Here is a 23327-nt window from a genome sequence, read left to right on the forward strand (position 1 = left end):
ATAATATGAGAAGATTGAATGCACATGAGAAGTGAAGTACACGAGCCACTGTGTGACGATGATGATGATGAAAGTGAGCGTCAGAGATGTTAGTGGTCCCTCTGTATGTTCTATGTGATGATTATCAGTTTCATTAGGTAAGACTTCATTATCCAGAAATGTGTGTTTCTGATGAAGGCATCATGTAAATTGTGATATACATGAACTTGAGTGTAGTCATGTGTACACGGTGACTTGAACTGGGTCTGTCTCACCTATAAAGAGTCTCTGTGTGGCTGCTCCCCTCGTTTACGGCCATACCACTCTGAACACGCCCGATCTCGTCTGATCTCAGAAGCTAAGCAGCGTTGGGCCAGGTTAGTACTTGGATGGGAGACCGCCTGGGAATACCCGGTGCCGTAAGCATTTTGGCCCTTTGAGCAGCAGGCCTCACCTGGTCCTCCTCCCTCATGTTTCACTCCCTCTGTCAACACCCAATGTCCCTCGGGAGAATAAAGTTGTATCTTATCTTATCTTATATGAAAGCATACATTCAGAAAATGAGTATTGCACATGGGCATAATATGAGATGATTGAATGCACATGAGAATTGAAGTACACGAGCCACTGTGTGACGATGATGATTATGATGATGATGATGATGATGACAGTGAGCGTCAGAGATGTTAGTGGTCCCTCTTTATCTTCTATGTGATGATTATCAGTTTCATTAGGCAAGACTTCATGATCCAGAAATGTGTGTTTCTGATGAAGGCATCATGTAAATTGTGATATACATGAACTTGAGTGTAGTCATGTGTACACGGTGACTTGAACTGGGTCTGTCTCACCTATAAAGAGCCTTTGTGTGGCTGCTCTCCTCGTTTACGGCCATACCACTCTGAACATGCCCGATCTCGTCTGATCTCGGAAGCTAAGCAGCGTCGGGCCAGGTTAGTACTTGGATGGGAGACCGCCTGGGAACACCCGGTGCCGTAAGCATTTTGGCCCTCTGAGCAGCAGGCCTCACCTGGTCTTCCTCCCTCATGTTTCACTTCCTCTGTCAACACCCAATTTCCCTCGGGAGAATAAAGTTGTATCTTATCTTATCTTATATGAAAGCATACATTCAGAAAATGAGTATTGCACATGGTCATAATATGAGAAGATTGAATGCACATGAGAAGTGAAGTACACGAGCCACTGTGTGACGATGATGATGATGAAAGTGAGCGTCAGAGATGTTAGTGGTCCCTCTGTATGTTCTATGTGATGATTATCAGTTTCATTAGGTAAGACTTCATTATCCAGAAATGTGTGTTTCTGATGAAGGCATCATGTAAATTGTGATATTGTGGTGATTATACATAATTCCCCCTCGGACTATGGTGTGGGTAGGTGTGTTCCCCACGGTGGTTAAAAGGGCGAGGACTTCCGGTCCGTAGGTGTTGTTGTTCTGCTGTATTGATTGTACGAGACGAGTGAATCCGCATGTCTATAAAGTGGACGTTAAAACTCAATACGCCGCCTCCGACTCCCGTCCTTCGGCACTACACTGGTGACCCTGACGCGAGTCTCGACGAAGTATCCGAGACTGGACTGAACATGGCCGTTTTTCTCAAATTGCCGGAGTTTTGGGAGACGTCCGCGGCGGCATGGTTCGCACAGACGGAAGCTCAATTCGCCCTCCGCGGGATAACGGATGACGACACACGCTATTTCCATGTCGTCTCCGCACTGGGGAGCTCTACAGCGGCCCGGACAGTGGGGTGTATTACTTCTCTTCCTGCCCTGGAGAAATATGCAGCATTCAAGACTCTCCTGCTCAAAACCTTCGAGCTGTCACGGCCGGAACGAGCCCGACGCCTGTTCGCTATTCACGGCCTCGGAGACAGTAAGCCCTCAGAGCACATGGAGATGATGCTGAACCTGCTAGGTAAAGAAGAGCCAAATTTCCTGTTCATGGAACTGTTCCTTCGGCACATGCCGCCACACGTGCAAACAGCCTTAACTAATACAACTATCACGGAGCCACGAGCTTTCGCCGAGGAGGCTGATCGCTTTTTCCTGGCTACCCAGCGTTTCGCCCCTGAGGTGCTAGCCCCGACGCGCAGCTACATGCCCCCCAGCAGAGGAATGCTAACTACAGGAGACCCTGTGACTGCTGACGGCCGCACAAATTCAGGCATGTGCTACTTCCATGCGCGTTTCGGCGCTAAAGCTAAGAGATGCCGGCCCCCTTGCAACTATGGACCGGCGGGAAACGACAGGGCCCACGTTCAGTTGTAGCCGTGAGCGTGGGTGCAACAAGCAGACTACTATTCATTAAGGACACCCTCTCCAGGCGTAACTTCCTCTGCGACACCGGAGCTAACAGGAGCATTTTGCCGGCCACGAGGAGTGACACCGCCAGCGGAGGCTACGGCCCCCCATTGACGTCTGCTAACGACACCCCTATCCGCACCTATGGCACAAAGACTGTGAACCTGTGTCTCGAGGGCCGGCAGTTTACGTGGGATTTTGTTACGGCCGACATTTCCTTCCCCATCCTCGGTGCGGATTTCCTGTGCGCTCACGGACTACTAGTGGACGTCAAGAACAGCCGCTTGGTAGACGCATTGACATTCTCCTCGCTTGCTTGTGTCCGCGGTGAGGCAACATACGGCGGACTCTCCAGCTCTCTTGCTGAGGGGGACAGATATCAACGCCTACTTGGTGAGTTTCCCAGCCTGACGAAGCCCACCTTTTCCGCCACTACCATCAAGCACGGGGTTGAACACCACATTGACACTAAGGGCCCCCCGGTCTACGCTAGGGCCCGGCGGCTCAATCCTGTCAGGCTGGCAGTCGCCAGGTCAGAGTTTGCCAACATGGAGTGCCTGGGCATTATCCACCGCTCTGACAGCCCATGGGCCTCACCCCTCCACATCGTCCCTAAACCAGATGGTGGTTGTCGTCCGTGCGGAGACTACCGCCGCCTTAACGACGCTACCACACCGGACCGCTACCCGGTCCCCCACATCCAGGATTTCTCCGCACATCTGGCTGGCAAACTGGTTTTCTCCAAAGTGGATCTGGTGCGGGGCTACCACCAAGTCCCGGTGCACCCTGCAGACATCCCCAAAACGGCGGTGGTCACGCCGTTCGGACTGTTTGAGTTCCTGCGGATGCCGTTTGGACTTAAGAACGCTGCACAGTCTTTCCAGCGGTTGATGGATTCGGCGCTAAGAGACATGCCGTTCATTTTCGTTTACCTAGACGATATTCTCGTTGCCAGCTCCTCGGAGGGAGAGCACCAAGTACACCTCCGGGATCTCTTCAAAAGGCTCGACCAGCACGGCTTGATTATCAACCCTGCGAAGTGCGTGTTCGGGTTGCCCTCCATCCAATTCCTCGGACATCTGGTGAGCAAAGAGGGGGCTGCCACCCTCCCGGCAAAGGTGGAGGCCGTGTCCGCCTTTCCAAGACCGCACACAGCTCGTGCACTCCGGGAGTTTCTGGGGATGGTGACCTTTTATCACCGGTTCATCCGCCGGGCCGCCCACACTATGCGCCCGCTATACGAGGCTCTTAAGGGTAAGTCCCCCGGTCAGGCCGTCGACTGGACGGCTGAGAGGGATGCCGCGTTCGATGCCACCAAAGCCGCCCTGAGCCAAGCCACCATGCTGGCCCACCCGTCGCACAAGGCCCCCATCGCTATCACCACGGACGCGTCTGATTATGCTGTGGGAGCGGTGCACGAGCAATGGGTCGACGGCGCCTGGCAGCCACTCGCCTTTTTCAGCCGCCAGTTGACCCCCAGGGAGCGCAAGTACAGTGCGTTTGACAGAGAGCTCCTCGGCCTCTGGTTGGCAGTCCGCCATTTCAGGTTCCTGCTGGAAGGTCGAGAGTTTACGGCATTCGTGGACCATAAGCCGCTCACGTTCTGCATGTCCAAGGTGGCCGAGCCGTGGTCGGCCCGCCAGCAGCGTCAGCTCTACTTCATATCGGAATACACCACGGACATCTGACACGTCGCCGGAAAGGACAACGTGGTGCTCTGTGTGGCTGCTCTCCTCGTTTACGGCCATACCACTCTGAACACGCCCGATCTCGTCTGATCTCGGAAGCTAAGTAGCGGCGGGCCAGGTTAGTACTTGGATGGGAGACCGCCTGGGAATACCCGGTGCCGTAAGCATTTTGGCCCTCTGAGCAGCAGGCCTCACCGGGTCCTCCTCCCTCATGTTTCACTCCCTCTGTAAACACGCAATTTCCCTCGGGAGAATAAAGTTGTATCTTATCTTATCTTATATGAAAGCATACATTCAGAAAATGAGTATTGCACATGGGCATAATATGAGAAGATTGAATGCACATGAGAAGTGAAGTACACGAGCCACTGTGTGACGATGATGATGATGACGATGATGATGATGATGATGATGAAAGTGAGCGTCAGAGATGTTAGTGGTCCCTCTTTATGTTCTATGTGATGATTATCAGTTTCATTAGGTATACTTTATTATCCAGAAATGTGTGTTTCTGATGAAGGCATCATGTAAATTGTGATATACATGAACTTGAGTGTAGTCATGTGTACACGGTGACATGAACTGGGTCTGTCTCACCTATAAAGAGCCTCTGTGTGGCTGCTCTCCTCGTTTATGGCCATACCACTCTGAACACGCCCGATCTCGTCTGATCTCGGAAGCTAAGCAGCGTCCGGCCAGGTTAGTACTTGGATGGGAGACCGCCTGGGAATACCCGGTGCCATAAGCATTTTGGCCTCTCTGAGCAGCAGGCCTCACCTGGTCCTCCTCCCTCATGTTTCACTCCCTCTGTCAACACGCAATTTCCCTCGGGAGAATAAAGTTGTATCTTATCTTATCTTATATGAAAGCATACATTCAGAAAATGAGTATTGCACATGGTCATAATATGAGAAGATTGAATGCACATGAGAAGTGAAGAACACGAGCCACTGTGTGACAATGATGATGATGAGGATGAAAGTGAGCGTCAGAGATGTAAGTGGTCCCTCTGTATGTTCTATGTGATGATTATCAGTTTCATTAGGTAAGACTTCATAATCCAGAAATGTGTGTTTCTGATGAAGGCATCATGTAAATTGTGATATACATGAACGTAAGTGTAGTCATGTGTACACGGTGACTTGAACTGGGTCTGTCTCACCTATAAAGAGCCTCTGTGTGGCTGCTCTCCTCGTTTACGGCCATACCACTCTGAACACGCCCGATCTCGTCTGATCTCAGAAGCTAAGCAGCGTCGGGCCAGGTAAGTACTTGGATGGGAGGCCGCCTGGGAATACCCGGTGCAGTAAACATTTTGGCCATCTGAGCAGCAGGCCTCACCTGGTCCTCCTCCCTCATGTTTCACTCCCTCTGTGAACACGCAATTTCCCTCGGGAGAATAAAGTTGTATCTTATCTTATCTGAAATGTTAGTGTTCTTCTGATGAAGGCATCATGTAAATTGTGATATACATGAACTTGAGTGTAGTCATGCGTACACAGTGACTTGAACTGGGTCTGTCTCACCTATAAAGAGCCTCTGTGTGGCTGCTCTCCTCGTTTACGGCCATACCACTCTGAACACGCCTGATCTCGTCTGATCTCGGAAGCTAAGCAGCGTCGGGCCAGGTTAGTACTTGGATGGGAGATTGCCTGGGAATACCCGGTGCCGTGAGCATTTTGGCCCTCTGAGCAGCAGGCCTCACCTGGTCCTCCTCCCTCATGTTTCACTCCCTCTGTCAACACCCAATGTCCCTCGGGAGAATAAAGTTGTATCTTATCTTATCTTACATGAAAGCATACATTCAGAAAATGAGTATTGCACATGGGCACAATATGAGATGATTGAATGCACATGAGAAGTGAAGAACACGAGCCACTGTGTGACGATGATGATGATGACGATGATGATGATGATGAAAGTGAGCGTCAGAGATGTTAGTGGTCCCTCTTTATGTTCTATATGATGATTATCAGTTTCATTAGGTAAGACTTCATTATCCAGAAATGTGTGTTTCTGATGAGGGCATCATGTAAATTGTGATATACATGAACTTGAGTGTAGTCATGTGTACACGGTGACTTGAACTGGGTCTGTCTCACCTATGAAGAGCCTCTGTGTGGCTGCTCTCCTCGTTTACGGCCATACCACTCTGAACACGCCCGATCTCGTCTGATCTCAGGAGCTAAGCAGCGTCAGGCCAGGTTAGTACTTGAATGGGAGACTGCCTGGGAATACCCGGTGCCGTAAGCATTTTGGCCCAATGAGCAGCAGGCCTCACCTGGTCTTCCTCCCTCATGTTTCACTCCCTCTGTGAACACGCAAGTTCCCTCGGGAGAATAAAGTTGCATCTTATCTTATCTTATATGAAAGCATACATTCAGAAAATGAGTATTGCACATGGGCATAATATGAGATGATTGAATGCACATGAGAAGTGAAGTACACGAGCCACTGTGTGACGATGATGATGATGATGATGATGATGATGATGATGATGATGAAAGTGAGCGTCAGAGATGTTAGTGGTCCCTCTGTATGTTCTATGTGATGATTATCAGTTTCATTAGGTAAGACTTCATTATCCAGAAATGTGTGTTTCTGATGAAGGCATCATGTAAATTGTGATATACATGAACTTGAGTGTAGTCATGTGTACACGGTGACTTGAACTGGGTCTGTCTCACCTATAAAGAGCCTCTGTGTGGCTGCTCTCCTCGTTTACGGCCATACCACTCTGAACACGCCCGATCTCGTCTGATCTCGGAAGCTAATCAGCGTCGGGCCAGGTTAGTACTTGGATGGGAGACCGCCTGGGAACACCCGGTGCCGTAAGCATTTTGGCCCTCTGAGCAGCAGGCCTCACCTGGTCCTCCTCCCTCATGTTTCACTCCCTCTGTCAACACGCAATTTCCCTCGGGAGAATAAAGTTGTGTCTTATCTTATCTGAAATGTTAGTGTTCTTCTGATGAAGGCATCATGTAAATTGTGATATACATGAACTTGAGTGTAGTCATGTGTACACGGTGACTTGAACTGGGTCTGTCTCACCTATAAAGAGCCTCTGTGTGGCTGCTCTCCTCGTTTATGGCCATACCACTCTGAACACGCCCGATCTCTTCTGATCTCGGAAGCTTATCAGCGTCGGGCCAGGTTAGTACTTAGGTGGGAGACCGCTTGGGAATACCCGGTGCCGTAAGCATTTTGGCCCTCTGAGCAGCAGGCCTCACCTGGTCCTCCTCCCTCATGTTACACTCCTTCTGTCAACACGCAATTTCCCTCGGGAGAATAAAGTTGTATCTTATCTTATCTTATATGAAAGCATACATTCAGAAAATGAGTATTGCACATGGGCATAATATGAGAAGATTGAATGCACATGAGAAGTGAAGTACACGAGCCACTGTGTGACGATGATGATGATGATGATGATGATGATGATGAAAGTGCGCAGCATCCAGGCAGAAATGCCATTAATGTGTGTAAATTTGGGGCAAATTGGGGAATATTGAAAATTTTCTAAAAATGTTGACCCTGGTCATCAATTTTTGAAACTGGAGAAAACTTGAAAAGCCCATATCTGTGACAAGGAAGGAGATAGAGAGCTAAAATTTCAGACGCAGCATCCAGGCAGAAATGCCATCAATGTGTGTAAATTTGGGGCAAATTGGGGAATATTGAAAATTTTCTAAAAATGTTGACCCGGGTCATCAATTTTTGAAACTGGAGAAAACTTTAAAAGCCAATATCTGTGACAAGGAAGGAGATAGAGAGCAAAAATTTCAGACGCAGCATCCAGGCAGAAATGCCATCAATGTGTGTAAATTTGGGGCAAATTGGGGAATATTGAAAATTTTGGAAAAAAGTTGACACCGGGTCATCGATTTTTGAAACTGGAGAAAACTTGAAAAGCCCATATCTGTGACAAGGAAGGAGATAGAGAGCTAAAATTTCAGACGCAGCATCCAGACAGAAATGCCATCAATTTGTGTAAATTTGGGACAAATTGGGGAATATTGAAAATTTTCTAAAAATGTTGACCCGGGTCATCAATTTTTGAAACTGGAGAAAACTTGAAAAGCCCATATCTGTGACAAGGAAGGAGATAGAGAGCCAAAATTTCAGACGCAGCATCCAGACAGAATTTGTGTAAATTTGGGACAAATTGGGGCATATTGAAAATTTTCTATCTGTGACAAGGAAGGAGATAGAGAGCTAAAATTTCAGGCGCAGCATCCAGGCAGAAATGCCATCAATGTGTGTAAATTTGGGACAAATTGGGGAATATTGAAAATTTTCTAAAAATGTTGACCCACGGGTCATCGATTCTTGTAACTAGAGAAAACTTGAAAAGCCCATGTCTGTGACAAGGAAGGAGATAGAGAGCTACAATTTCAGACGCAGCATCCAGGCAGAAATGCCATCAATGTGTGTAAATTTCGGGCAAATTGGGGAATATTGAAAATTTTGGAAAAAGGTTGACCCCCGGGTCAGCGATTTTTGAAACTGGAGAAAACTTGAAAAGCCCATATCTGTGACAAGGAAGGAGATAGAGAGCTAAAATTTCAGACGCAGCATGCAGGCAGAAATGCCATCAATGTGTGTAAATTTGGGGCAAATTGGGGAATATTGAACATTTTCTAAAAATGTTGACCCGGGTCATCGATTTTTGAAACTGGAGAAAACTTGAAAAGCCCATATCTGTGACAAGGAAGGAGATAGAGAGCTAAAATTTCAGATGCAGCATCCAGGCAGAAATGCCATCAATGTGTGTGAATTTGGGGCAAATTGGGGAATATTGAAAATTTTCTAAAATGTTGACCCGGGTCATCAATTTTTGAAACTGGAGAAAACTTGAAAAGCCCATATCTGTGACAAGGAAGGAGATAGAGAGCTAAAATTTCAGACGCAGCATCCAGACAGAAATGCCATCAATTTGTGTAAATTTGAGACAAATTGGGGAATATTGAAAATTTTCTAAAAATGTTGACCCGCGGGTCATCGATTCTTGAAACTAGAGAAAACTTGAAAAGCCCATATCTGTGACAAGGAAGGAGATAGAGAGCTAAAATTTCAGACGCAGCATCCAGGCAGAAATGCCATCAATGTGTGTACATTTGGGGCAAATTGGGGAATATTGAAAATTTTCTAAAAATGTTGACCCGGGTCATCGATTTTTGAAACTGGAGAACACTTGAAAAGCCCATATCTGTGACAAGGAAGGAGATAGAGAGCTAAAATTTCAGACGCAGCATCCAGACAGAAATGCCATCAATGTGTGTAAATTTGGGGCAAATTGGGGAATATTGAAAATTTGGGAAGAAAGTTGACCCCCGGGTCATCAATTTTTGAAACTGGAGAAAACTTGAAAAGCCCATATCTGTGACAAGGAAGGAGATAGAGAGCTAAAATTTCAGACGCAGCATCCAGGCAGAAATGCCATCAATTTGTGTAAATTTGGGACGAATTGGGGAATATTGAAAATTTTCTAAAAATGTTGACCCGCGGGTCATCGATTCTTGTAACTAGAGAAAACTTGAAAAGCCCATGTCTGTGACAAGGAAGGAGATAGAGAGCTACAATTTCAGACGCAGCATCCAGGCAGAAATGCCATCAATGTGTGTAAATTTGGGGCAAATTGGGGAATATTGAAAATTTTCTTAAAATGTTGACCCGGGTCATCAATTTTTGAAACTGGAGAAAACTTTAAAAGCCCATATCTGTGACAAGGGAGGAGATAGAGAGCTAAAATTTCAGACGCAGCATCCAGACAGAGATGCCATCAATTTGTGTAAATTTGGGACAAATTGGGGAATATTGAAAATTTTCTAAAAATGTTGACCCGCGGGTCATCGATTCTTGTAACTAGAGAAAACTTGAAAAGCCCATGTCTGTGACAAGGAAGGAGATAGAGAGCTACAATTTCAGACACAGCATCCAGGCAGAAATGCCATCAATGTGTGTAAATTTGGGGCAAATTGGGGAATATTGAAAATTTTCTAAAAATGTTGACCCGGGTCATCAATTTTTGAAACTGGAGAAAACTTTAAAAGCCCATATCTGTGACAAGGGAGGAGATAGAGAGCTAAAATTTCAGACGCAGCATCCAGACAGAGATGCCATCAATTTGTGTAAATTTGGGACAAATTGGGGAATATTGAAAATTTTCTTAAAATGTTGACCCGGGTCATCAATTTTTGAAACTGGAGAAAACTTGAAAAGCCCATGTCTGTGACAAGGAAGGAGATAGAGAGCTAAAATTTCAGACGCAGCATCCAGGCAGAAATGCCATCAATGTGTGTAAATTTGGGGCAAATTGGGGAATATTGAAAATTTTCTAAAAATGTTGACGCGGGTCATAAATTTTTGAAACTGGAGAAAACTTGAAAAGCCCATATCTGTGACAAGGAAGGAGATAGAGAGCTAAAATTTCAGACGCAGCATCCAGACAGAGATGCCATCAATTTGTGTAAATTTGGGGCAAATTGGGGAATATTGAAAATTTTGGAAAAAAGTTGAACCGCGGGTCATCGATTCTTGTAACTAGAGAAAACTTGAAAAGCCCATATCTGTGACAAGGAAGGAGATAGAGGGCTACAATTTCAGACGCAGCATCCAGGCAGAAATGCCATCAATGTGTGTAAATTTGGGGCAAATTGGGGAATATTGAAAATTTTCTAAAAATGTTGACGCGGGTCATCAATTTTTGAAACTGGAGAAAACTTGAAAAGCCCATATCTGTGACAAGGAAGGAGATAGAGAGCTGCAATTTCAGACGCAGCATCCAGGCAGAAATGCCATCAATGTGTGTAAATTTGGGGCAAATTGGGGAATATTGAAAATTTTGGAAAAAAGTTGACCCCCGGGTCATCGATTTTTAAAACTGGAGAAAACTTTAAAAGCCCATATCTGTGACAAGGAAGGAGATAGAGAGCTAAAATTTCAGACGCAGCATCCAGACAGAAATGCCATCAATTTGTGTAAATTTGAGACAATATGGGGAATATTGAACATTTTCTAAAAATGTTGACCCGCGGGTCATCGATTCTTGAAACTAGAGAAAACTTGAAAAGCCCATATCTGTGACAAGGAAGGAGATAGAGAGCTACAATTTCAGACGCAGCATCCAGGCAGAAATGCCATCAATGTGTGTAAATTTGGGGCAAATTGGGGAATATTGAAAATTTTGGAAAAAAGTTGACCCCTGGGTCATCGATTTTTGAAACTGGAGAAAACTTTAAAAGCCCATATCTGTGACAAGGAAGGAGATAGAGAGCTACAATTTCAGACGCAGCATCCAGGCAGAAATGCCATCAATGTGTGTAAATTTGGGGCAAATTGGGGAATATTGAAAATTTTGGAAAAAAGTTGACCCCCGGGTCATCGATGTTTGAAACTGGAGAAAACTTTAAAAGCCCATATCTGTGACAAGGAAGGAGATAGAGAGCTAAAATTTCAGACGCAGCATCCAGACAGAAATGCCATCAATTTGTGTAAATTTGGGACAAATTGGGGAATATTGAAAATTTTCTAAAAATGTTGACCCGCGGGTCATCGATTCTTGTAACTAGAGAAAACTTGAAAAGCCCATGTCTGTGACAAGGAAGGAGATAGAGAGCTACAATTTCAGACGCAGCATCCAGGCAGAAATGCCATCAATGTGTGTAAATTTGGGGCAAATTGGGGAATATTGAAAATTTTGGAAAAAAGTTGACCCCCGCGTCATCGATTTTTGAAACTGGAGAAAACTTTAAAAGCCCATATCTGTGACAAGGAAGGAGATAGAGAGCTAAAATTTCAGACGCAGCATCCAGACAGAAATGCCATCAATGTGTGTAAATTTGGGACAAATTGGGGAATATTGAAAATTTTCAAAAAGTGTTGACCCGCGGAACATCGATTCTTGAAACTAGAGAAAACTTGAAAAGCACATATCTGTGACAAGGAAGGAGATAGAGAGCTACAATTTCAGACGCAGCATCCAGGCAGAAATGCCATCAATGTGTGTAAATTTGGGGCAAATTGAGGAATATTGACAATTTTCTAAAAATGTTGACCCGGGTCATCAATTTTTGAAACTGGAGAAAACTTGAAAAGCCCATATCTGTGACAAGGAAGGAGATAGAGAGCTACAATTTCAGACGCAGCATCCAGGCAGAAATGCCATCAATGTGTGTAAATTTGGGGCAAATTGGGGAATATTGAAGATTTTGGAAAAAAGTTGACCCCCGGGTCATCGATTTTTTAAACTGGAGAAAACTTTAAAAGCCCATATCTGTGACAAGGAAGGAGATAGAGAGCTAAAATTTCAGACGCAGCATCCAGGCAGAAATGCCATCAATGTGTGTAAATTTGGGGCAAATTGGGGAATATTGAAAATTTTGGAAAAAAGTTGACCCCCGGGTCATCGATGTTTGAAACTGGAGAAAACTTTAAAAGCCCATATCTGTGACAAGGAAGGAGATAGAGAGCTAAAATTTCAGACGCAGCATCCAGACAGAAATGCCATCAATTTGTGTAAATTTGGGACAAATTGGGGAATATTGAAAATTTTCTAAAAATGTTGACCCGCGGGTCATCGATTCTTGTAACTAGAGAAAACTTGAAAAGCCCATGTCTGTGACAAGGAAGGAGATAGAGAGCTACAATTTCAGACGCAGCATCCAGGCAGAAATGCCATCAATGTGTGTAAATTTGGGGCAAATTGGGGAATATTGAAAATTTTGGAAAAAAGTTGACCCCCGCGTCATCGATTTTTGAAACTGGAGAAAACTTTAAAAGCCCATATCTGTGACAAGGAAGGAGATAGAGAGCTAAAATTTCAGACGCAGCATCCAGACAGAAATGCCATCAATGTGTGTAAATTTGGGACAAATTGGGGAATATTGAAAATTTTCAAAAAGTGTTGACCCGCGGAACATCGATTCTTGAAACTAGAGAAAACTTGAAAAGCACATATCTGTGACAAGGAAGGAGATAGAGAGCTACAATTTCAGACGCAGCATCCAGGCAGAAATGCCATCAATGTGTGTAAATTTGGGGCAAATTGAGGAATATTGACAATTTTCTAAAAATGTTGACCCGGGTCATCAATTTTTGAAACTGGAGAAAACTTGAAAAGCCCATATCTGTGACAAGGAAGGAGATAGAGAGCTACAATTTCAGACGCAGCATCCAGGCAGAAATGCCATCAATGTGTGTAAATTTGGGGCAAATTGGGGAATATTGAAGATTTTGGAAAAAAGTTGACCCCCGGGTCATCGATTTTTTAAACTGGAGAAAACTTTAAAAGCCCATATCTGTGACAAGGAAGGAGATAGAGAGCTAAAATTTCAGACGCAGCATCCAGGCAGAAATGCCATCAATGTGTGTAAATTTGGGGCAAATTGGGGAATATTGAAAATTTTGGAAAAAAGTTGACCCCCGGGTCATCGATGTTTGAAACTGGAGAAAACTTTAAAAGCCCATATCTGTGACAAGGAAGGAGATAGAGAGCTAAAATTTCAGACGCAGCATCCAGACAGAAATGCCATCAATTTGTGTAAATTTGGGACAAATTGGGGAATATTGAAAATTTTCTAAAAATGTTGACCCGGGTCATCAATTTTTGAAACTGGAGAAAACTTGAAAAGCCCATATCTGTGACAAGGAAGGAGATAGAGAGCTACAATTTCAGACGCAGCATCCAGGCAGAAATGCCATCAATGTGTGTGAATTTGGGGCAAATTGGGGAATATTGAAAATTTTCTAAAAATGTTGACCCGGGTCATCAATTTTTGAAACTGGAGAAAACTTGAAAAGCCCATATCTGTGACAAGGAAGGAGATAGAGAGCTAAAATTTCAGACGCAGCATCCAGACAGAAATGCCATCAATTTGTGTAAATTTGAGACAAATTGGGGAATATTGAAAATTTTCTAAAAATGTTGACCCGCGGGTCATCGATTCTTGAAACTAGAGAAAACTTGAAAAGCCCATATCTGTGACAAGGAAGGAGATAGAGAGCTAAAATTTCAGACGCAGCATCCAGGCAGAAATGCCATCAATGTGTGTACATTTCGGGCAAATTGGGGAATATTGAAAATTTTCTAAAAATGTTGACCCGGGTCATCGATTTTTGAAACTGGAGAACACTTGAAAAGCCCATATCTGTGACAAGGAAGGAGATAGAGAGCTAAAATTTCAGACGCAGCATCCAGACAGAAATGCCATCAATGTGTGTAAATTTGGGGCAAATTGGGGAATATTGAAAATTTGGGAAAAAAGTTGACCCCCGGGTCATCGATTTTTGAAACTGGAGAAAACTTGAAAAGCCCATATCTGTGACAAGGAAGGAGATAGAGAGCTAAAATTTCAGACGCAGCATCCAGACACAAATGCCATCAATTTGTGTAAATTTGGGACAAATTGGGGAATATTGAAAATTTTCTAAAAATGTTGACCCGCGGGTCATCGATTCTTGAAACTAGAGAAAACTTAAAAAGCCCATATCTGTGACAAGGAAGGAGATAGAGAGCTACAATTTCAGACGCAGCATCCAGGCAGAAATGCCATCAATTTGTGTAAATTTGGGACAAATTGGGGAATATTGAAAATTTTCTAAAAATGTTGACCCGCGGGTCATCGATTCTTGTAACTAGAGAAAACTTGAAAAGCCCATGTCTGTGACAAGGAAGGAGATAGAGAGCTACAATTTCAGACGCAGCATCCAGGCAGAAATGCCATCAATGTGTGTAAATTTGGGGCAAATTGGGGAATATTGAAAATTTTGGAAAAAAGTTGACCCCCGGGTCATCGATTTTTGAAACTGGAGAAAACTTGAAAAGCCCATATCTGTGACAAGGAAGGAGATAGAGAGCTAAAATTTCAGACGCAGCATCCAGACACAAATGCCATCAATGTGTGTAAATTTGGGACAAATTGGGGAATATTGAAAATTTTCTAAAAATGTTGACCCGGGTCATCAATTTTTGAAACTGGAGAACACTTGAAAAGCCCATATCTGTGACAAGGAAGGAGATAGAGAGCTAAAATTTCAGACGCAGCATCCAGACAGAAATGCCATCAATTTGTGTAAATTTGAGACAAATTGGGGAATATTGAAAATTTTCTAAAAATGTTGACCCGCGGGTCATCGATTCTTGAAACTAGAGAAAACTTGAAAAGCCCATATCTGTGACAAGGAAGGAGATAGAGAGCTAAAATTTCAGACGCAGCATCCAGGCAGAAATGCCATCAATGTGTGTGAATTTGGGGCAAATTGGGGAATATTGAAAATTTTCTAAAAATGTTGACCCGCGGGTCATCGATTCTTGAAACTAGAGAAAACTTGAAAAGCCCATATCTGTGACAAGGAAGGAGATAGAGAGCTAAAATTTCAGACGCAGCATCCAGGCAGAAATGCCATCAATGTGTGTGAATTTGGGGCAAATTGGGGAATATTGAAAATTTTCTAAAAATGTTGACCCGCGGGTCATCGATTCTTGAAACTAGAGAAAACTTGAAAAGCCCATATCTGTGACAAGGAAGGAGATAGAGAGCTAAAATTTCAGACGCAGCATCCAGGCAGAAATGCCATCAATGTGTGTACATTTCGGGCAAATTGGGGAATATTGAAAATTTTCTAAAAATGTTGACCCGGGTCATCGATTTTTGAAACTGGAGAACACTTGAAAAGCCCATATCTGTGACAAGGAAGGAGATAGAGAGCTAAAATTTCAGACGCAGCATCCAGACAGAAATGCCATCAATGTGTGTAAATTTGGGGCAAATTGGGGAATATTGAAAATTTGGGAAAAAAGTTGACCCCCGGGTCATCGATTTTTGAAACTGGAGAAAACTTGAAAAGCCCATATCTGTGACAAGGAAGGAGATAGAGAGCTAAAATTTCAGACGCAGCATCCAGACAGAGATGCCATCAATTTGTGTAAATTTGGGACAAATTGGGGAATATTGAAAATTTTCTAAAAATGTTGACCCGCGGGTCATCGATTCTTATAACTAGAGAAAACTTGAAAAGCCCATGTCTGTGACAAGGAAGGAGATAGAGAGCTACAATTTCAGACACAGCATCCAGGCAGAAATGCCATCAATGTGTGTAAATTTGGGGCAAATTGGGGAATATTGAAAATTTTCTAAAAATGTTGACCCGGGTCATCAATTTTTGAAACTGGAGAAAACTTGAAAAGCCCATATCTGTGACAAGGAAGGAGATAGAGAGCTAAAATTTCAGACGCAGCATCCAGGCAGAAATGCCATCAATGTGTGTAAATTTGGGGCAAATTGGGGAATATTGAAAATTTTGGGAAAAAGTTGACCCCCGGGTCATCGATTTTTGAAACTGGAGAAAACTTGAAAAGCCCATATCTGTGACAAGGAAGGAGATAGAGAGCTAAAATTTCAGACGCAGCATCCAGACAGAAATGCCATCAATGTGTGTGAATTTGGGGCAAATTGGGGAATATTGAAAATTTTCTAAAAATGTTGACCCGGGTCATCAATTTTTGAAACTGGAGAAAACTTGAAAAGCCCATATCTGTGACAAGGAAGGAGATAGAGAGCTAAAATTTCAGACGCAGCATCCAGACAGAAATGCCATCAATTTGTGTAAATTTGAGACAAATTGGGGAATATTGAAAATTTTCTAAAAATGTTGACCTGCGGGTCATCGATTCTTGAAACTAGAGAAAACTTGAAAAGCCCATATCTGTGACAAGGAAGGAGATAGAGAGCTAAAATTTCAGACGCAGCATCCAGGCAGAAATGCCATCAATGTGTGTACATTTCGGGCAAATTGGGGAATATTGAAAATTTTCTAAAAATGTTGACCCGGGTCATCGATTTTTGAAACTGGAGAACACTTGAAAAGCCCATATCTGTGACAAGGAAGGAGATAGAGAGCTAAAATTTCAGACGCAGCATCCAGACAGAAATGCCATCAATGTGTGTAAATTTGGGGCAAATTGGGGAATATTGAAAATTTGGGAAAAAAGTTGACCCCCGGGTCATCGATTTTTGAAACTGGAGAAAACTTGAAAAGCCCATATCTGTGACAAGGAAGGAGATAGAGAGCTAAAATTTCAGACGCAGCATCCAGACAGAGATGCCATCAATTTGTGTAAATTTGGGACAAATTGGGGAATATTGAAAATTTTCTAAAAATGTTGACCCGCGGGTCATCGATTCTTATAACTAGAGAAAACTTGAAAAGCCCATGTCTGTGACAAGGAAGGAGATAGAGAGCTACAATTTCAGACACAGCATCCAGGCAGAAATGCCATCAATGTGTGTAAATTTGGGGCAAATTGGGGAATATTGAAAATTTTCTAAAAATGTTGACCCGGGTCATCAATTTTTGAAACTGGAGAAAACTTGAAAAGCCCATATCTGTGACAAGGAAGGAGATAGAGAGCTAAAATTTCAGACGCAGCATCCAGGCAGAAATGCCATCAATGTGTGTAAATTTGGGGCAAATTGGGGAATATTGAAAATTTTCTAAAAATGTTGACCCGCGGGTCATCGATTCTTGTAACTAGAGAAAACTTGAAAAGCCCATGTCTGTGACAAGGAAGGAGATAGATAGATACAATTTTAGAGGCAGCATCCAGGCAGAAATGCCATCAATGTGTGTGAATTTGGGGCAAATTGTGGAATATTGAAAATTTTCTAAAAATGTTGACCCGCGGGTCATCGATTCTTGAAACTAGAGAAAACTTGAAAAGCCCATATCTGTGACAAGGAAGGAGATAGAGAGCTAAAATTTCAGACGCAGCACCCAGACAGAAATGCCATCAATTTGTGTAAATTTGGGGCAAATTGGGGAATATTGAAAATTTTGGAAAAAAGTTGACCCCCGGGTCATCAATTTTTGAAACTGGAGAAAACTTGAAAAGCCCATATCTGTGACAAGGAAGGAGATAGAGAGCTACAATTTCAGACGCAGCATCCAGGCAGAAATGCCATCAATGTGTGTAAATTTGGGGGAAATTGGGGAATATTGAAAGTTTTCTAAAAATGTTGACCAGGGTCATCAATTTTTGAAACTGGAGAAAACTTGAAAAGCCCATGTCTGTGACAAGGAAGGAGATAGAGAGCTACAATTTCAGACGCAGCATCCAGGCAGAAATGCCATCAATGTGTGTAAATTTGGGGCAAATTGGGGAATATTGAAAATGTTCTAAAAATGTTGACCCGGGTCATCAATTTTTGAAACTGGAGAAAACTTGAAAAGCCCATATCTGTGACAAGGAAGGAGATAGAGAGCTAAAATTTCAGACGCAGCATCCAGGCAGAAATGCCATCAATGTGTGTAAATTTGGGGCAAATTGGGGAATATTGAAAATTTTGGAAAAATGTTGACCCCCGGGTCATCGATTTTTGAAACTGGAGAAAACTTTAAAAGCCCATATCTGTGACAAGGAAGGAGATAGAGAGCTAAAATTTCAGACGCAGCATCCAGACAGAAATGCCATCAATTTGTGTAAATTTGGGACAAATTGGGGAATATTGAAAATTTTCTAAAAATGTTGACCCGCGGGTCATCGATTCTTGTAACTAGAGAAAACTTGAAAAGCCCATGTCTGTGACAAGGAAGGAGATAGAGAGCTAAAATTTCAGACGCAGCATCCAGACAGAAATGCCATCAATGTGTGTAAATTTGGGGCAAATTGGGGAATATTGAACATTTTGGAAAAAAGTTGACCCGCGGGTCATCGATTCTTGTAACTAGAGAAAACTTGAAAAGCCCATGTCTGTGACAAGGAAGGAGATAGAGAGCTACAATTTTAGACGCAGCATCCAGGCAGAAATGCCATCAATGTGTGTAAATTTGGGGCAAATTGTGGAATATTGAAAATTTTCTAAATATGTTGACCCCCGGGTCATCCATTTTTGAAACTGGAGAAAACTTTAAAAGCCCATATCTGTGACAAGGAAGGAGATAGAGAGCTACAATTTCAGACGCAGCATCCAGACAGAAATGCCATCAATTTGTGTAAATTTGGGACAAATTGGGGAATATTGAAAATTTTCTAAAAATGTTGACCCGCGGGTCATCGATTTTTGAAACTGGAGAAAACTTGAAAAGCCCATATCTGTGACAAGGAAGGAGATAGAGAGCTAAAATTTGCAGATGCAGCATCCAGACAGAAATGCCATCAATGTGTGTAAATTTGGGGCAAATTGGGGAATATTGAAAATTTGGGAAAAAAGTTGACCCCCGGGTCATCGATGCTTGAAACTGGAGATAACTTGAAAAGCCCATATCTGTGACAAGGAAGGAGATAGAGAGCCAAAATTTCAGACGCAGCATCCAGGCAGAAATGCCATCAATGTGTGTAAATTTGGGGCAAATTGGGGAATATTGAAAATTTGGGCAAAAAGTTGACCCGCGGATCATCCATTTTTGAAACTGGAGAAAACTTGAAAAGCCCGTATCTGTGACAAGGAAGGAGATAGGGAGCTAAAATTTCAGACGCAGCATCCAGGCAGAAATGCCATCAATGTGTGTAAATTTGGGGCAAATTGGGGAATATTGAAAATTTTCTAAAAATGTTGACCTGCGGGTCATCGATTTTTGAAACTGGAGAAAACTTGAAGAACCATTTCTGTGACAAGGAAGGAGATAGAGAGCTACAATTTCAGACGCAGCATCCAGGCAGAAATGCCATCAATTTGTGTAAATTTGGGACAAATTGGGGAATATTGAAAATTTTCTAAAAATGTTGACCCGCGGGTCATCGATTCTTGTAACTAGAGAAAACTTGAAAAGCCCTTGTCTGTGACAAGGAAGGAGATAGAGAGCTACAATTTCAGACGCAGCATCCAGGCAGAAATGCCATCAATGTGTGTAATTTTGGGGCAAATTGGGGAATATTGAAAATTTTCTAAAAAAGTTGACCCCCGGGTCATCGATTTTTGAAACTGGAGAAAACTTTAAAAGCCCATATCTGTGACAAGGAAGGAGATAGAGAGCTACAATTTCAGACGCAGCATCCAGACAGAAATGCCATCAATTTGTGTAAATTTGGGACAAATTGGGGAATATTGAAAATTTTCTAAAAATGTTGACCCGCGGGTCATCGATTTTTGAAACTGGAGAAAACTTGAAAAGCCCATATCTGTGACAAGGAAGGAGATAGAGAGCTAAAATTTCAGACGCAGCATCCAGGCAGAAATGCCATCAATGTGTGTAAATTTGGGGCAAATTGGGGAATATTGAAAATTTTGGAAAAAAGCTGACCCCCGGGTCATCGATTCTTGTAACTAGAGAAATCTTGAAAAGCCCATGTCTGTGACAAGGAAGGAGATAGAGAGCTACAATTTCAGACGCAGCATCCAGGCAGAAATGCCATCAATGTGTGTAAATTTGGGGCAAATTGGGGAATATTGAAAATTTTCTAAAAATGTTGAACCGCGGGTCATCAATTTTTGAAACTGGAGAAAACTTGAAAAGCCCATATCTGTGACAAGGAAGGAGATAGAGGGCTACAATTTCAGACGCAGCATCCAGGCAGAAATTCCATCAATGTGTGTAAATTTGGGGCAAATTGGGGAATATTGAAAATTTTCTAAAAATGTTGACCCGCGGGTCATCGATTCTTGTAACTAGAGAAAACTTGAAAAGCCCATGTCTGTGACAAGGAAGGAGATAGAGAGCTACAATTTCAGACGCAACATCCAGGCAGAAATGCCATCAATGTGTGTAAATTTGGGGCAAATTGGGGAATATTGAAAATTTTCTAAAAAAGTTGATCCCCGGGTCATCGATTTTTGAAACTGGAGAAAACTTTAAAAGCCCATATCTGTGACAAGGAAGGAGATAGAGAGCTAAAATTTCAGACGCAGCATCCAGACAGAAATGCCATCAATTTGTGTAAATTTGGGGCAAATTGGGGAATATTGAAAATTTTCTAAAAAAGTTGACCCCCGGGTCATCGATTTTTGAAACCGGAGAAAACTTTAAAAGCCCATATCTGTGACAAGGAAGGAGATAGAGAGCTACAATTTCAGACGCAGCATCCAGGCAGAAATGCCATCAATGTGTGTAAATTTGGGGCAAATTGGGGAATATTGAAAATTTTGGAAAAAAGTTGACACCCAGGTCATCGATTTTTGAAACTGGAGAAAACTTGAAAAGCCCATATCTGTGACAAGGAAGGAGATGGAGAGCTAAAATTTCAGACACAGCATCCAGGCTGCAATGGCTTCAATTTGTGTTATTTTGGGGCAAATTGGGGAATATTGAATTTTTGGTGAAAAAGTTGACCTCGCGGTCAATGTTTTTTTCAGCTGAGGAGATAACTTGAAACGCCCATAACTTGGGCAAGGAAGGAGTTAGAGTGTTCAAATTTTTAGATGCAGCATCCAGGCTGCAATGGCTTCAATTTGTGTTATTTTGGGGCAAATTGGGGAATATTGAATTTTGGTGAAAATGTTGACCCCGCGGTCAATGTTTTTTTTCAACTGGAGAAAACTTGAAACGCCCATATCTTGGATAAGGAAGGAGTGAGAGAGCTTACATTTCAGACACAGCATCCAGGCTGCAATGGGATGAATTTGTGTTATTTCGGGACAAATTGGGGAATATTGAATTTTTGGTGAAAAAGTTGACCCCGCGGTAAATGTTTTTTTCAGCTGAGGAGAACTTGAAACGCCCATATCTTGGATAAGGAAGGAGTGAGAGAGCTCACATTTCAGACACAGCATCCAGGCTGCAATGGCTTCAATTTGTGTTATTTTGGGGCAAATTGGGGAATATTGAATTTTTGGTGAAAAAGTTGACCCCGCGGTCAATGTTTTTTTCAGCTGAGGAGAACTTGAAAAGCCCATATCTTGTTTAAGGAAGGAGTGAGAGAGCTCACATTTCAGACACAGCATCCAGGCTGCATTGGCTTCAATTTGTGTTATTTTGGGGCAAATTGGGGAATATTGAATTTTTGGTGAAAAAGTTGACCCCGCGGTCAATGTTTTTTTCAGCTGAGGAGATAACTTGAAACCCCCATATCTTGGGCATGGAAGGAGTGAGAGAGCTTAAATTTCAGACGCAGCATCCAGGCTGCAATGGCTTCAATTTGTGTTATTTTGGGGCAAATTGGGGAATATTGAAGTTTTGGTGAAAATGTTGACCCCGCGGTCAATGTTTTTTTCAGCTGAGGAGAACTTGAAACGCCCATATCTTGTTTAAGGAAGGAGTGAGAGAGCTCACATTTCAGACACAGCATCCAGGCTGCAATGGCTTCAATTTGTGTTATTTTGGGGCAAATTGGGGAATATTGAATTTTTGGTGAAAATTTTGACCCCGCAGTCAATGTTTTTTTCAGCTGAGGAGATAACTTGAAACGCCCATATCTTGGGCAAGGAAGGAGTGAGAGAGCTTAAATTTCAGACGCAGCATCCAGGCAGAAATGGCATCAATGTGTGTAAATTTGGGGCAAATTGGGGAATATTGAAAATTTTGGAAAAAAGTTGACCCCCGGGTCATCGATTCTTGTAACTATAGAAAACTTGAAAAGCCCATATCTGTGACAAGGAAGGAGATAGAGAGCTAAAATTTCAGACGCAGCATCCAGACAGAGATGCCATCAATTTGTGTAAATTTGGGACAAATTGGGGAATATTGAAAATTTTCTAAAAATGTTGACCCGCGGGTCATCGATTCTTGTAACTAGAGAAAACTTGAAAAGCCCATGTCTGTGACAAGGAAGGAGATAGAGAGCTACAATTTCAGACGTTGCATCCAGGCAGAAATGCCATCAATGTGTGTAAATTTGGGGCAAATTGAGGAATATTGACAATTTTCTAAAAATGTTGACCCGGGTCATCAATTTTTGAAACTGGAGAAAACTTGAAAAGCCCATATCTGTGACAAGGAAGGAGATAGAGAGCTGCAATTTCAGACGCAGCATCCAGGCAGAAATGCCATCAATGTGTGTAAATTTGGGGCAAATTGGGGAATATTGAAAATTTTGGAAAAAAGTTGACCCCCGGGTCATCGATTTTTTAAACTGGAGAAAACTTTAAAAGCCAATATCTGTGACAAGGAAGGAGATAGAGAGCTACAATTTCAGACGCAGCATCCAGACAGAAATCCCATCAATTTGTGTAAATTTGGGACAATATGGGGAATATTGAAAATTTTCTAAAAATGTTGACCCGGGTCATCAATTTTTGAAACTGGAGAAAACTTGAAAAGCCCATATCTGTGACAAGGAAGGAGATAGAGAGCTAAAATTTCAGACGCAGCATCCAGACAGAAATGCCATCAATTTGTGTAAATTTGGGACAAATTGGGGAATATTGAAAATTTTGAAAAAGTTGACCTGGGTCATCGATTTTTGAA

The 23327-nt window shown here is 42.8% G+C and overlaps 7 non-coding genes and 2 pseudogenes across 7 annotated transcripts; all 9 read left to right on the plus strand.

Moving 5' to 3' along the window:
* Window positions 1-286: 286 nt before the first annotated feature.
* Window positions 287-405, plus strand: LOC142991579 (5S ribosomal RNA). Its single transcript, XR_012960948.1, has one exon. It is a non-coding gene; the product is annotated as a 5S ribosomal RNA (ribosomal RNA).
* A 457-nt stretch (window positions 406-862) lies between these two features.
* On the plus strand, window positions 863-981 carry LOC142991550 (5S ribosomal RNA). Its single transcript, XR_012960936.1, has one exon. It is a non-coding gene; the product is annotated as a 5S ribosomal RNA (ribosomal RNA).
* A 3056-nt stretch (window positions 982-4037) lies between these two features.
* Window positions 4038-4156, plus strand: LOC142991591 (5S ribosomal RNA). The gene has a single exon (XR_012960960.1). It is a non-coding gene; the product is annotated as a 5S ribosomal RNA (ribosomal RNA).
* A 462-nt stretch (window positions 4157-4618) lies between these two features.
* Window positions 4619-4737, plus strand: LOC142991495 (5S ribosomal RNA). Its single transcript, XR_012960897.1, has one exon. It is a non-coding gene; the product is annotated as a 5S ribosomal RNA (ribosomal RNA).
* Window positions 4738-5183: 446 nt separating this feature from the next.
* LOC142991519 (5S ribosomal RNA) lies at window positions 5184-5302 on the plus strand. Its single transcript, XR_012960920.1, has one exon. It is a non-coding gene; the product is annotated as a 5S ribosomal RNA (ribosomal RNA).
* A 245-nt stretch (window positions 5303-5547) lies between these two features.
* On the plus strand, window positions 5548-5666 carry LOC142991511 (5S ribosomal RNA). The gene has a single exon (XR_012960912.1). It is a non-coding gene; the product is annotated as a 5S ribosomal RNA (ribosomal RNA).
* Window positions 5667-6123: 457 nt separating this feature from the next.
* On the plus strand, window positions 6124-6242 carry LOC142991544 (5S ribosomal RNA; annotated as a pseudogene).
* Window positions 6243-6708: 466 nt separating this feature from the next.
* Window positions 6709-6827, plus strand: LOC142991581 (5S ribosomal RNA). The gene has a single exon (XR_012960950.1). It is a non-coding gene; the product is annotated as a 5S ribosomal RNA (ribosomal RNA).
* A 245-nt stretch (window positions 6828-7072) lies between these two features.
* Window positions 7073-7191, plus strand: LOC142991536 (5S ribosomal RNA; annotated as a pseudogene).
* Window positions 7192-23327: the final 16136 nt, after the last annotated feature.

Source organism: Genypterus blacodes, unplaced genomic scaffold, assembly GCF_046128005.1.
Source record: "Genypterus blacodes isolate CSIRO-AG114 ecotype Tasmania unplaced genomic scaffold, CSIRO-AGI_Gbla_v1 ptg000019l_1, whole genome shotgun sequence".
In the NCBI taxonomy this organism is placed as follows: domain Eukaryota; kingdom Metazoa; phylum Chordata; class Actinopteri; order Ophidiiformes; family Ophidiidae; genus Genypterus; species Genypterus blacodes.